At 46.5% G+C, this 14,890-nt stretch overlaps 1 long non-coding RNA gene across 2 annotated transcripts in view; it reads right to left on the reverse strand.

The window, feature by feature from the left end:
- LOC144821895 (uncharacterized) overlaps nucleotides 1-14,890 on the reverse strand; it is a 99,982-nt gene that overhangs the window by 26,266 nt on the left and 58,826 nt on the right. For both annotated transcript variants that reach the window (XR_013608495.1, XR_013608494.1), the window contains exon 4: nucleotides 252-315. This is a non-coding gene — a long non-coding RNA (uncharacterized LOC144821895). The remainder of the gene's footprint in view (nucleotides 1-251; nucleotides 316-14,890) is intronic.

Consider the following 14,890-nt stretch of genomic DNA (forward strand, 5'->3'; position numbering starts at 1 on the left):
AATAGGGAGAGCGTGAAGCGATATATGAGAGGATTACATAAAACTAAATAAAGTACAGGTAGCCAAGTGAACGTTTGATTAAAATGTATGTGGGGCATTGGCAAGAAGTCAGACAATAACACAGAAAATAAAAGGCTAGCTTGGAGTAGAAATTTCAGGTCAGGGAGAAAGAAATACTTCAGCAATGTAAAACCTGAAACAGCAGCAGGCACACGGATAACACAAAACTGAATTAATGATAGCTGACTTACCCGATTACATCTGGATCCTCGATTCAACAGGAATGGAAGGAGGGTGCCATAGAAACATCTAAGTCTAAAAGGAAGACAAAATAGAATTTTCAGAGGGATTATGGCTGAGACAACTGGAGTTCATCCAGCCCTTTACAACTGTAAGACATGCTGAGCATTGCTGTGAGCAGAATAAAGTGAGGTATAGACAGCCAAAAAGGCTAGAGGGAAGGTGAAAAAAAGAAAGTAAAATAATCAAGCAATGGCCATTTAGAATTCTTAAAAAAGAAACACAGAAAGAATATGCAGAAAGAAAGAAGCCATTAACATGAACATTCTTCCAGATATTTAATGAGAGACAGGAGAAGGAAGAGCAGGAAGTTATCAAAAGAAGATGTTTTATCAAAGAGAGTAAAATTAGAAATGGTGCTTGCACATATGTGGCTGAGAAGATAGTCTCTCACAGTTGGGTCTAATTCAGAAAGGCCTCTGGACTAGTGGTGGATGCCCCGCACTAGTGGTGGGGGACTAGAGTCGCGGAGGACCTCCATATTGCAGGTTCTCATTGCAGAGGTCTCGCCATGAGTGCGGAGGCCTTTTGTGAATCAGGCCCTCACTGTCTGCAAACCACTACCACAGTGACTGGGTGAGAGCATGGAAACCGGTCAGTCTGCCAAGCTGCTGCAGCACATTAGATCAGGAGCGGGTCCTCAGTGGGAGAGGAGGAGCGGCCCCCAGCTAAAAAAATGCTGGGAGCAGATATTACCATTTTATTTGTTAGCAACGCGTCCTGAATCGAGTATCAGGATGGGGTGGGCCAATTCCTGCTGAGTGGCAGCAGCTAGCTGTGCACTTATGTTAAAGTGTGCATATCCCTTTGGGCAGCCGTCTTGGGATGGCCAACCAGACAGACATGCACATTTTAAACTTTTCTAACTTAGCTGTCTTAGATAGCTGGGTTAGAGAAAGCACAGGCCTCCAGCACTCTTAGGAGTGCTGAAAGAGGCTGCTCCCTCTAATCCTTATGCTTCTCTTATGCTGTGAGAGCAGCACCAAGATTGGGTAGTGCAGTTTCATAGTCCAGAGCTTCCAGGAAAGAGGAGGGAGAAAGACGCTGTGCAGCACGTGAGAATGGTAAGTGGCTTTTTAAAAAATGTATTTTAATATTGCCTGCATTTTAGCCCACCTCACTTCTGTAATTACATGCTAGCCACCACTGCATTAGATTATCAAGTGGGCAATAGCAGGCAGGGTGACACAGTCTGTGCTTCCTAGACTTAGGGCAGATTAAACTTAGCCTCAATGTTTATCAAGCAAACGTCTTTGTCCGGGCAGTGCACAAGTCCCAGGCCGGCAGCGCTAGGACCACAGCGGTCTAACAGGTTGTGAGAAGTTGGCCTGGCATATGCTGACCACTACCGGTAATTATAGTGGGCACTTTGCACTAGGGCAACTTCTCACGTTGGTGTGCAGCGGTTGGGATTCAAGCTTTCTATTGTTTTACCAAATAGATCTCATTGAGTGATTAACTGAAAACCACGAAAGGTATTAGGTACATATAAATCAAGACTAGAATACGTAAGTTCTACTGAACTTGGAGTTAGTTAGTCAAGGGTCTAGCACACTCTTTCTCCAACTCAAGAGTGTTTCAGTTCCCACTAGGTTTGGTTGTTGCCAACACCACATAACTCTAGTATGTCTTTTAGGCCTGAAGCCAGTGGCTCTTTGCCAACTAAGTATGACCATCTCTCATTCCAAGAATTGAGAAATATGTGTACATGTAGGAAACTGAAGACAGGGAGACATGCAAGCACTCAACGTCTCATAGAGACTTTACTTTTAGATGACCTCAGAAAGACCCCAGGGTCTGATGAGGCAGGCAAGTTGGGTGGGACAGCAGATGAGGAAAGGCCAGGAAGTGAGAACTTCTATGACATGGACTCAAAGGCTGACCAGGAGGATCAAAATAATTCTAACCTGGAGAATCCAATTATTCCTTCAGGTGGGTTAGAAGGCCCCAGTGGCTTTCTCTTCACTCCACCAGGGAGAGTTAAAAGTCTACCAAAAAGATCAGGATCTCCTTCTCAGGAATCTAATCATTCTGGTACTTCTATAGGGACCTCTGCTTCTCAAAAAGAAGAATCCTCTTGTGAGAAGAAGTGCCAACTGCTTGAGTTTGAGAGAGTTAAGCTCAGAATCAAGAGAGAGCAATTGGCCTTAAAAAAGGGAATCCCTAGAGCTCCAGAGAGCTTCCAGAAGGTTGGGGCTAGAGCCCCATGGTGTCAGCAACAGTGTCCCTAGAAGTAGAGAAAATACTCATGGCCATAGGAACCTGAACATGATAGTCCATTCCTATCAGAGTGGAGATGACATCCATAAATGGATAACTGCACCAGAGAGGGCCTTTGAAGTACAGAGGGTCCCTCAAGAGCAGTGAGCAGCAGTCTTGTGGCTCTCCTTTGCAGACAAAGGTAGAGACAAGCTCCTCATGTAAGAGAAGAAGATGCTGATAATGACAAAGTCCTGAAAAGTGCTCTGATTGATGGGTTTGTCTTAACCACTGAACAATACAGGATTAAGTTCAGAGACACCCAAAAGGCACAGACTCAAGACTGGGTTGACTTTGTACAGTGTCCTACTAAGGCTCTGGAAGGCTGGTTACTTGGCAGTAAAGTGTGTGATTTCAATGGATTGTACAATTTAATTATGAGGGATCAGATCCTTAATAATTGTCAAAATATCAGTTATAGAAACAGTACCTGGTGGACTCTGAGCTGACCTCACCCCAAGTATTGGGTCAGAAGGCAGACAAATGGGTCAGAACCAGGGTGAGGCAGAAAGTTCAGAACCAAGATGATGACTCCAAGAAGCCAGATTCTAACACCTCAGATAAGGGTGGGCAGAAGGGTAAAGACCAGAGGTTTTCTCAAGGGCCCCAACAAGCTTCACATGGTAGGGAGTCACAATCAAATAAGGGTAAAGGCAAGAACAAGCCATGTTGTCAAATCTGTAAACAGAAGACCCATTGGACAAGTGATTGTACCAAGTCCAAGGACTCAACTCCAGCCACCACTTCTCCAAAGGCAACTGTTCCCCCTAGTTTAGCTCCAAGTGGGGGTACACAGAATAAGGGTGTAGTAGGGTTGACCCTGGGTTCCGAGATGGACTCTGGCCTAGTCAGAGTTCTAACTCAGGCTGTGTTGGTCTGTGATGGAGGCATGGATATTGCCTCCTTATTTGTCAATCCCAGTAATCTGGGAAAATAGAGACAGCAGCCTCTGATCAATGGACAAGAGGCCTTGGCATTAAGGGAGACAGGTGCCAGTGTCACACTGGTGGCAAAAGATCTTGAGGACCCTGAGCAGATCATACTTGGTGAGATATACTAAGTGACCAATGCAAGCAAATGTCAGGACAGACCATCACTTGGCAGTTGTTAATTTCACCTGGGGAAAGGTAACTGGCCCCGAGAAGGTTGTGGTAAGTGCAGACCTCCCTGTTGGATGCTTGTTGGACAATTATTTAGAAACTTCAGCTTGGGCTGAAGTGGAACTCAGGACTCATGCAGAAATGTTGGATATCCCTGAAGATGTGTTACTATGACTAGGTCACAGGCACAAATGTCTCCCACTGAACAGGCCCTGGATCCTGGAAAAATGGACCAGGTACCTTCCAAAAGAAGGAGCAGTAGGGGTAAGGCAGTGTCTTCCCCCTGCCTCAGAATACAGATCAGTCTCTTGAGGGAGATGATCTTAGTCCTGAAGAAGGAACCTGATCAGGTTGAGTTCTTGGAGACAGGGGGCCCTGACAGAGCAGATCTGAGCCAGGAGCAGCTGAGCTGCCCCTCTCTTTCACCCCTCAGACAGCAAGCTGTTGCCGAGGCTGCTGGGAGTGCCAGTGAGTCCCATGGGATCTACTGGGATGCTGGACTCCTCTACTCAGAGAGTAGAGACCCCAAGCCTGGTACTACAAGGAGGTTGGTTATACCTCTGAAGTTTACGGGCTTCCTATTGACACTGGCACTGGTAATGACATCCCATTAGCAGGTTACCTAGGCCAAAACAATACTTGGGACAGGATTCTCCCTCACTTTCATTGGCCTCACACCAAGGAGTTTTGTTGCTCCTGTATCACCTGTCAAGTCAGTGGAAAGGCAGGTGGTACCACAAAGGCCCCCCTGATACCACTACCTTTGGTGGGGGTTCCCTTTTAGAGGGTTGGGATTGACATTGTTGCTCCCATGGATCCTCAAACTGCATCGGGACACAGATTCATACTAGTGGTGGTGGACCATGTCACTAGGTATCCAGAGGCAATTCCCCTCAGAACTACCACAGCTCCTGTTGTGGCTAGAGCTCTCCTGGGAATCTTTTCCAGGGTGGGTTTTCTAAGGAGGCAGTATCAGACAGAGATGCAAACTTCATGTCTAGGTACTTGACTGCTATGTGGAAGGAGTGTGGAGTAAATTACAAATGTACCACCCCTTATCACCCACAATGCAACCGGTTAGTTGAAAGGTTCAACAAAATCCTCAAGGGCATGATTAAAGGTCTCCCTGAAAAGCACAGGCATTAATGGACAAACGTTTGCCCTTCCTTCTCTTTGCCTACAGGGAGTTTCCTCAGAAGAGGGTTGTTCACAGCCCTTTTGAACTTCTGATGGACGTCCATGTTAGGGGTCCATTATGTCTAGTGAAGGAAGGATGGGAGTTACCTCTCAAACCCCCTAAACAGGATATTGTGGACTATGTACTTGATCTCCACTCCAGGATGGCCGAGTACATGAAGAAGGCATCCAGAAACCTTGAGGCTGGCCAGGAATTGCAAAAGGCCTGGCATGACCAAAAGGCTGTGTTGACTGTTTATCAGCCGGGATAGAAAGTATGGGTGTTGTAGCCTGTGACCCCATCAGCCCTCCAAGACAAGTGGAGTGGCCCTCATACAATCATTGAGCAGAATGGAGAGGTTACATACCTGGTGGACATTGAAACTCCCAGGAGCCCCCATAGGGTGCTCCATGTGAACAGGCTCAAACCATATGTTGACAGGGCAGACATGGGTTTGCTCATTGCTACTGATGAGGGACAGGAGGAAGAGAATGATCCACTCCTTCACCTGCTCTCACAGAACCCTGATGATGGCTCAGTGAATGGGGTAGCCTTGGCAGGCAGCCTCCCTGACCAGCAGCAAACTGATTGCAGAAAAGTTCTGAATCCGTTTAGACATATGTTCTCACTGACTCCAATTCAGACTACCTGGTGCACTCATGAAGTGGACACAGGAGACAGTCTGCCTGTTAAAAATAAGATTTACAGGCAACTTGACCATGTCAGGGACTTTATCAGGACTGAAGTCCAGAAGATGTTGGACCTCTGAGTAATTGAGCCCTCAGATAGCCCTTGGGCTAGTCCAGTAGTCTTAGTACCAAAACCTCACACCCCAGAATGGTAAGAGAGAGATGAGGTTCTGTGTTGACTACAGGGATCTCAGGACTGATGCCAATCTAATACCCACGGCAGATGAGCTTATAGATACTTTGGCCTCAGCCAAGTTTCTGAGCACATTTGACCTGACAGCTGGCTACTGGCAAATCAGATTAGTTGAGGATCTAAAGCCAAAAACAGCATTTTCAACCCCTAGTGGGCACTACCAATTTGTGCTGATGCCCTTTGGTATGAAGATTGCGCCTGTCACTTTTCAAAGGTTGGGGAATAAAGTCCTCACAGGCATGGAAGCCTGTAGTGCAGCTTATCTAGATGATATTGCTATCTTTAGCTCCACCTGGGAGGATCACCTGGTCCACCTTAGAAATGTTTTGGAGAAGCTGCAGAAAGCAGGCCTCACTATCAAGGCCACCAAGTGCCAGATAAGACAGAGTCAAGTTGTCTACCTAGGCCACCTTGTTGGTGGAGGTCAGGTTCAACCAATGCAGAGGGAAATCCAGACTATCATGGACTGGGTTGCTTCAACCACACAGGCTCAGGTCAGAGCTTTCTTGGGCCTGACTGGGTACTTTAGGAGGTTTGTCAAAGGATATGGATCCCCAGTGACTCCTTTGAATGACTTAACTTCCAAAAGAATGCCTAAGAAAGTTTAGTGGACAGTTAGCTGTCAAAAGGCATTTGATGACCTGAAGCAGGCCATGTGCACTGCTCCCATTCTGCAAAGTCCGGACTATTCCAAACAATTCATTGTTTAAACTGATGCATCTGAGTTGGGGGTAGGGGCTGTGTTATCACAACTGAATGAAGAGGGTCAGGATCAGCCAGTAGCTTTTATTAGCAGAAGGTTGACCCCCAGAGACAAACGTTGGTCAGCTATTGAGAGGGAGGCCTTTGCTGTGGTTTGGGCTCTGAAGAAGATGATGCCATACTTCACTTCACTGTTCAGACGGACCATAAGCCCCTCTTATGGCTAAAAACAAATGAAGGGTGAAAACCCCAAACTTTTGAGGTGGTCCATTTCCCTACATGGGATGGACTGTACAGTTGTACATAGACCTGGGAGTAACCATGCAATGCAGATAGAATCTCCAGATATTTCCACTTAGAACATGAAGACTCAACTGGCCAAGGTTAGTTTAATGTCCTTACATTTGGGGGGGGGTTATGTAGGAGAGTAGGATCAGCTCCTTATAGTTACCCTCACTTTTTGCTGATGTTTCGCTGTTTTCAACTGAGACTGACTGGGATCCTACTATCCAGGACCCCAGTGAAGCTGCTTTCTCCCCTAAATTTATTGCATGTACTTTGGGTATCCTCCAAATTGGATTCTGGGGTACCCTTATAAGTCCCTAGTATATGGTATACTATGGACCTAGGGCATAAGGGCCCAAGAGGCCGCCCAGGGGCTGCAGCATGTATTATGCCACCCCTGAGAGACCATTCAAACTGACACCACAGGTCCGCTACTGCAGCCTGTGTAAGGTGGTGCATGCACCTCTTACTGAGATATATGTTCACTATATCTATCCTATATCACTGCACATATAAATGAATCAGTCACCCCTATGACAGGCCTTATCAATCCTGAAGGCAGGGTGCTGGGTTTTATGTGAGAGGGTGCCCATGCATGAGCAGAGCCGCTCTGCAGCCTTCTGAACCTATTCTCCGGGGTTGTTTGTGATGCAGCCAACCATATATATTTAGGTGCATTATAACCTAGCGGTAAATGCTAACTTTAAAACGGCTGCTTGGAAACATGTCGTGTTTGGTGTCAAACACCTTGGAATCATACATCCCTGCCAGTTACTGGTGGGGGAGGAATGATTCCACCCTCCTAAAGGGACATATGCGTCATACCGGTACACCCGGTACCAGCTTTCTCGAACTCGGCCTCACAAAATAGATGCTGCCAGCCACAGAGACCAGTCTGCCCTCCTGCTGCTGAGCCAAGCTCAAGCAGGGGAAGGCTTGACGATAGGCTTCCTGTCACAGGGAGGTGTGACCACCTCCCAGACAGGCTTTAGTGTATTGGGGCTGGGTGGGTGCACTCTGAGAGTGCTTTAAATTCAGCACTGGGGGCACATTTGGTGCTGCTCTTGCTTGAAACTGGACAAAGGACATGGGTGTAGCCACCCCTCTGTCCTGACCTTCCCATAGGTGGGTCCCCAGAGTTTGTCCCATCCCTTCCTTGGGTATAAAGTAGGAACCCCTGACTACTTTAGATTTTACCTGGACTAAACTCTGCTACAGAAACCAAGTACTTCGACCATCTAAACTACGCTGGATGACTGAAGAATCTCCCTTTGAGTAAAGGCATTACTCCCCTGCAAGGCAAGCACCTAAATGCAACTGACCGGTTTGCATCTCCTGAGCTCCTGAGGGCTCCGAAGATTTCTACAACACAGGAGGTGGGTTACCAAAGTCTCTGAGGTTTATCTGTGCTCTCAGCAATTCTGATGCCAGCATCCCTCGTGGGGACCGTGCAACCCGAACTTCTGTGCACTTTTTACTTTTGCAGCAGCATATGCTTTTCGGAAATCCCTGAGGCTGTGCTCTGGGCTACTTGTAGTCCTGATCCCAAGCAGTAATTGCACTGAAGATTTCCGGCCTACACTCCACGAGTGTTCCTTGGGCTGGTATTTTGTGATTCAGCTTGAGGTCCCTTCGTGATCCCTGGTCCATTAGCCTGTGGGTCCCTGTGAAGGTAACTTTGACTTTTAGTGGGCTTTCCTGATTGCACCAGATGTGCCCTGACTCTCCATTGCTTGGAAAGCCCTCAGGACCTTGCTGGTCCTTACCAAAGTGTATTTCATCTGCCCGTGTGGGTTGTAGTTGCCAAGGCTTGTTGGTGTTCAATCCGGACACTGATCCCCCCCCAGCACTCGACATCCTTCATGGGACAGCTCACCTCCACACTTTCGTCATTGTCAACATCTCCTGGTACCCGTAGCTGCAGAATCAAGCATCGCACCATCTCAGCTGAAGCACCCAACATCGGTGGGCATTTGTCTATCGTGCCTCTGGTCACCCTGAAGTGAGCCAGACTCTGTCCCCTCTGCTGGCAGGTTCTTCTCACCTCAAATCCAGGATTGGATTCCACCGGACACTTTTCATCCTCCCGGCAGCAGCACTTTTCTGCATCATGCCGTTGAAAACAACGAAGATTCCCGACATCACTTGACACCTATGCACCCAGCTCCCCTGGGATAGGTAACACAGGTACTCCAGTACTCACAAGCGTGCAGGCCTTGGAACCTTTTACTTTTTAAAGGGTTTGCTCAAAGTCCTCTCCGAAGTGTCCTTAATCTTTAAAATTCCAACCGCATCTTTCCCATAGAATTGTACGGAGCTCGTGTCTGTCTTCTCACAATGCACCCGTCCTCCGTGGGTCACCTGTGTCACTACTTTGGCTGGTTCCTTGGGGTCCCAGTGATTCTAAATGCTCTAGGCACTGTGTCTAGTCAAGCCGTGGTTGTTATACCACTTTCTTAGTATATGATTTGGTCTCCCCCTGGAGCCCTCTGTGTATTGTGCTATTTACTGTTGTTCTAGTGATTTAATATTGTGTACGTTGTGCTTTAATCTCATAAAAGGTTAGTAGAGAGTGTTTAGTAATAAATACATACATTTTATATATCTCTTGTGTGGTTCTTCTTTCACTTGGTCATTCAGGAGGTTCTGATCTGGTAAAACAAGCTGCTTTACATTCCTTCGAGACTTAGCCTGAAGGCTGCTCTCCACAGCTACCACTAGGATAGCTTTCAATAAAGGTTGTCTTTAACCTAATCATCAATAAGGGTTGTTTGGACTGGTACAAAGTGCCCACTATAATTAGTGATCAGCATATGCCAGGCCAACTTCTCACATAGGTCATGGAAAGTTTGCATTGGAGTTTAAGTCTTCAGTGGAACACATGGGGTTAGCATGGATGTGATCTTTACATACAGAGCAATAAATAACCTGCTTATGACAAAAACTATCATAGCAGTGTGTGCTTCGCATAAAGATGATGTTAAGTAAACTGTGATTGTCTTGTATGCTTTTAAATAAAGTAATAATTTTTTTAAATGCAACCTGTTTTCCGGAAGAGCATCACCCCACTGCCTGCAGCACTGCAAAAAAAAGGAAAAATAAAATGATAATAATGAAATGTTATTATCATTTTATTTTTCAGTGTTCAGGCAGCTTTGTGGGTGGGGCTGCCCTGCTCACAAAGCAGGGCAGGGTAAGGAGTGGTTTGCCCACTCCAAGTGAGCATGAATTTTTGGCCAGCCCTCTTGGCTGGCCAAACACTCATGCACACTTTGCATGTTCTCCATCCAGGCTACATGACAGCCTGGGTGGAGAAAATGCTCCAGGCTCCCATTCCGTGGCTGAGCACCAAACTAACGGCACTCAGACCAATTATAACGTTGCATTGCAGCATTGTGATTGGTCAAGGGATCCTGGGTGGGTGCTTCCTGATCCTGCCTCTTGTAAAGCAGAAGGAAGGGAGGAGGCAGAGGACCGAGGAGAGGTGGCAGCTAGCCAGTAGGCCGGCCGGCAGGTAATAGTTTATTTTTTAAAGCTCCGCTCCTTTCGTCTCTGATGCCATCAGGGAGCAGCCGCCCCTGAAAATGAAAAGTTTTATTTTCATTTTACACGAGCAGGCAGTGGTCCGTGGGACCCTTTGCATTTACAAATGGGTTACCACCTACTTGAGTAGGTGGCAAAATGCAAATTGGTTGCTACCGCATTTCGGGTGCAAAACATTCCTGCATACAGTTATGATTCTGTATTAGGAAGGAACGCCCGAAACATGCCTTCTCCTAATACCGAATCGGTATGTATTCACAATTCCAAATTGTGATCCGGTGACATGTTACTGATTCGCGAATTGGATTTCATACAAACCAAAATGCATTTTACCAAACGCAAACGGCCCGATTCTGAGAATCAAGTTGCTTGTGACTGGTAAAATGCATAAAACATGTGGCATATGTTTTAAATGAAATACCGGTGTGCAGTGAATCTGATTCTGAAAGTTAAACTTACACTTTACTGTAAGTTTCCTAGTTTTTTTTGGCAGTCTTAAATTGCTAGTTAACAGTACATTTATGACTACAGAGACTCCGCATATATGTAAATTGTCACTTGTATAGCGCACTACTCACCTGCAAGGGTCTCAAGGCGCTTGTACAAATACCGCTGTGGAACCCATCCTGGCTTTCCCTGTGAGGTGTCCACTCCTGGGCACCCCCAAGGTGGAGGCCAGGCATCCTTAGCATTGTGGGGGCCGTTGTGGAGATTAAGCAAGCTATTGCCCAGAGTTGCAGAGTGGGACTCCATGATTGGAATAGGCACCGAGGCGAGAATTATCAGGTCCGTGGAATTTTGAGCCCAAGACCCGCCGAGGCGGGGAATTGAACCCTGGTCCCGGGCTACACCTCTGCATCAGGGTCTGCCGCTCTAACCATTGAGCCACACTTCTCCATAAACCCATAAAAAGATCAGTCAAATACACCCCTCTCTCAGTGCCAGCTCCCCCACTATGGTGAAGGAGTGTGCCCCCCGCCACTGCTTTTAAGCAGTGCAAAGAAGCATAAAATGATAATTACTTCAAGTTATTATCATTTTATGCTTTGTGACGTGTTCTGCTGTTTTGCGGGTGGGTAGGTGGGCGGGGCTGCTCTGCTCACGGAGCAGGGCAGAGATGGAGTGGTTTGTCCACTCCTAAGTGCCACTCTCGGGTCACCGAAACCAGTCATGCGCACTTTCCCCTTTCTCCATGCAGGCTGCATTAGAGCCTGCATGAAGAACAAGCGCAGGACCCCATTCCCTGGTTGAACGTCCAACTAGGACGCTCACAACCAATCAAAACGCTGTATTGCAGCATAGTGATTGGTCAGAGAATACTGGGTGCCAACCAATCACAATGCTGCAATGCAGTGATGTGATTGGTTAGTGGGGCCGGGCTGTGCTTCCATCCGGAGGAGAGCAGCAGGGAAGACGCAGGACCCTGCGCAAAGGGAAGTTTATTTAATTTTTTACTTTGTTTAACAAATATATATATGTGCAACCCTTCCACCGCTCGCACGACCCGCCCCCCAGCCGCACGCGAGCAATGCCAGCTTGACTGCCCTATCCTATCTTTGAATTTAGTCCTCCTCCTGATTTTGTGTAGTCCCTGCAGACGTAAACTTCCTATTAACTCATAGTTTGAGAAAACAAAAGAAATAGTATACGTACACAGAAATGTAATATGTATATATGTTTACCTTTCTGAATCAGGCCGAGTGTCTATATAGCTGAAATATCAGTGTCCTTAAATAAGTTGTGCCTGTCCCAGGACCTTGAATATCATTTTATCCTATTCTACTACAATGTGTGGGAATGCAGTTCAACAGAATGACTTTGCCCTGCTTTCTTCTGAAATGCATAACTAGCTAAACATCAATAGTATGGAATATGCGACAAATCATTACCAGTGAGTACGATTAATTCAAGCATTTCCATCCATCACTAGTCCCTAAATGAGTCACTCAAAGAAGATTGTGTATGCCCAGATAAGTCCTGAGCTAGGTTTACCTTGCAGCTCAACGATGCCAAGGCAGGCCTGGCACTGCACATGTTATCCTTCAAAGGGAACATGGCCGACCAGTCCCGGTTGGACAGTTCCCATTGGATCAAGCCCATGGTCGAGGTGCACGCTGGGTTCCCTTCGCTTTCATTGGTTCCCTTCACTAATAGCACAGATTCAAATAAAAAACAATGGGCATATTTACAAGGGGATATTGCCAGCAGAACATCACCTTTAGCAATGTTCTGGTGGCAATATGCTCTTTTTCATATTTGCAAAGCGACGTTAAGCCACATTTTGTGGCTTTATGCTGCCTTGTAAATACGGCCCCTTTATACGCATCACCGAAGTACTGGGTTTTTCAGAACTCAGCGGTGCCAGGGACACACCCTAGGACTTCGGGTTCTTCCTGTTTCAGACTACAGAAACTCAGAGTCTTCTAGGTGAAGTCAAAAATCGATTTTATTGGCTGCAACCAAGTAACAGGCGTCCTAGAAGTACAACACGGTGTATATTCTCAGGAGACTGCTCAATCTTACAAGCCAGCCTTCTCTTTTTATACAAAATATTATGCTTCAGGCAAACATTCCTTATTTTACAGTTGACCATTCACATATTTTCAATACAAAGAAAAAGCAGAGTCATGATGACAAGCCCATATTTCAGTTTGTTCAGCCCACAATCAATTACCCGGCAAGGCCCAGTATTTTCATCAGATATCGACGAAACCCCAATAAAAATGGGCGCCTCCTCCTCGTAAAGCAAGTCATAAAGAATGAAACAGAGGCAGGTGTGTGTAAGATTAGGAAGGGTTTGTGTGCGATGAAGGGTTTATGGCATGTTGTGCCTTGATACTATCTCGACCGGCCACTGGGAGAGAAACTGACCGAACAGGTTTTGGCCTTGGGCAGTGGAGTCAGCTTGCCCAGGTCGTGCAGGAGTCAGCGGAGGTGTACGTGTCCTTCAGACTCGGTTTTGGCCTTAGTCACCGGCCTATGTGAGGGCAATCACAAAATGTCTGCCATCCACAAAATGGAACCCGAGGGTTCTGGGCGAATTCTCAGAATACAGGGTGATTTCGTCACTCGAATATGACCAAAATGCTTGTGCATAGTCCACTAGTCATTCTCGGCCTGCTGATATCAAATTTGTCATGATACGAATATGTTTATGACACAGGTCCAAAATTTTCAGTACCACAGCCCCTCCTTTTGCCCTTACATAGGCAATCAAACTATCCTCACGCTAATCTGAGTCCAGGTCTGTATTCCTAAAATCATGGAGATGTTGCTGTAGCATCATCCTATTACTTAGCTCGTCCCTCGATACAGGTTTCCCTACACACGATGTAGCACAGAGGCCACATATAGCAGGAGCACACTGTATGCATAGACAGAACAGGAAAAGAATGGCTAAGATCATCCCAATGACCATCAGAATCTTCCATCCCCAGGCGGATATCAAGTTCCCAGACCCATCCCATCAACGACCAATCTCCTTTATCCACATGAATAGATTCAGAGATCTTATGTAGTTTGGAGATGGCCTGGTACACTGTTGGGGTGTTATCTGGAATGAAAACACAGCAACTCGATTGGATCACTCTGCATACCCCACCTCGGTCTGCAAGTATGACATCTAACGCGACCCTGTTCTGAAGGGTCATAAGGCGATCCGACTGGAGCTCAGCAGTCAAGTTACTAAGGGCACCGGCAGTTTCATCTACGGTGGATTCAACCACCCTCGTCAATTGCCTTATGTTCCTGCTGTTAACCATAGGTCCCCAAAACGGCAGAAAACCCTTCAGGAAGTCTCCAAATTCTTGTCCTGCAGTGTCTTCTTTACTGAAGACACCTCTAACTATCCTTGTCTTGTGGTAATCTGCCGCAGCTGTGTAGGTGGAAGGCAACAGGAACAAAACGAAACATGTGCCCGAAAAGTCAGGGGGCAACCATGTATAGGCTCTATCATGGCAGATGAAATAGGTACCCTTAGCTGCTAAGAACAAAGGGGAAGTCTGGGACGTAAAAACATATGTCTCAGTGCAGCTGCCTTTCCCTAACTGAGCTCTGGGATTCTTGCCAGTACCTTGCAGACATAGGTGACCCTGATGGGGTACAATCCAAATCGGGGAGGATCTCTTAGCTCGCTGTTTTTCACTCAGAGTAACTCCATATCCGGTCACTTTCCATCCAATATATGCTAGTGTCTCATCTCTCGGGATAGTCTCATAGGAAGTATCTTCCCTAATCATATCTACTATACCCTTAACAAGAGCACTATTCTTTGGATTGTCTTTTACAGAACGCAGAGGGTGGACTTCATGTGCATAAATGAACATCGTTCTGTATGCCCACACAGAACCATTATGGCTGAAAGGCAGGACCAGATAAGGGATACCTTTATCCGTTGTGTGAGGCATAAGACCACACACCCAACAGTTAGTCGTGTTCATTACTAGTTGGTGTTGGTGCAAAAGCTGAACGAAGGAGTTATTAATAAACTCTAATCTCCTAACGGACTCATGCTCAGGAAAAAGGTGGAAAGAATGCGAGGAAACAGTAGGAGGAGGCGTGGACTGTGAAGTGGGTGCAAATGTCACTCGAAATGAAAATAACACATATCCTATTAAAAACATCATTACACTGAACAACATAA

This window comes from Lissotriton helveticus, chromosome 2_2 (assembly GCF_964261635.1).
Source record: "Lissotriton helveticus chromosome 2_2, aLisHel1.1, whole genome shotgun sequence".
NCBI lineage: Eukaryota > Metazoa > Chordata > Amphibia > Caudata > Salamandridae > Lissotriton > Lissotriton helveticus.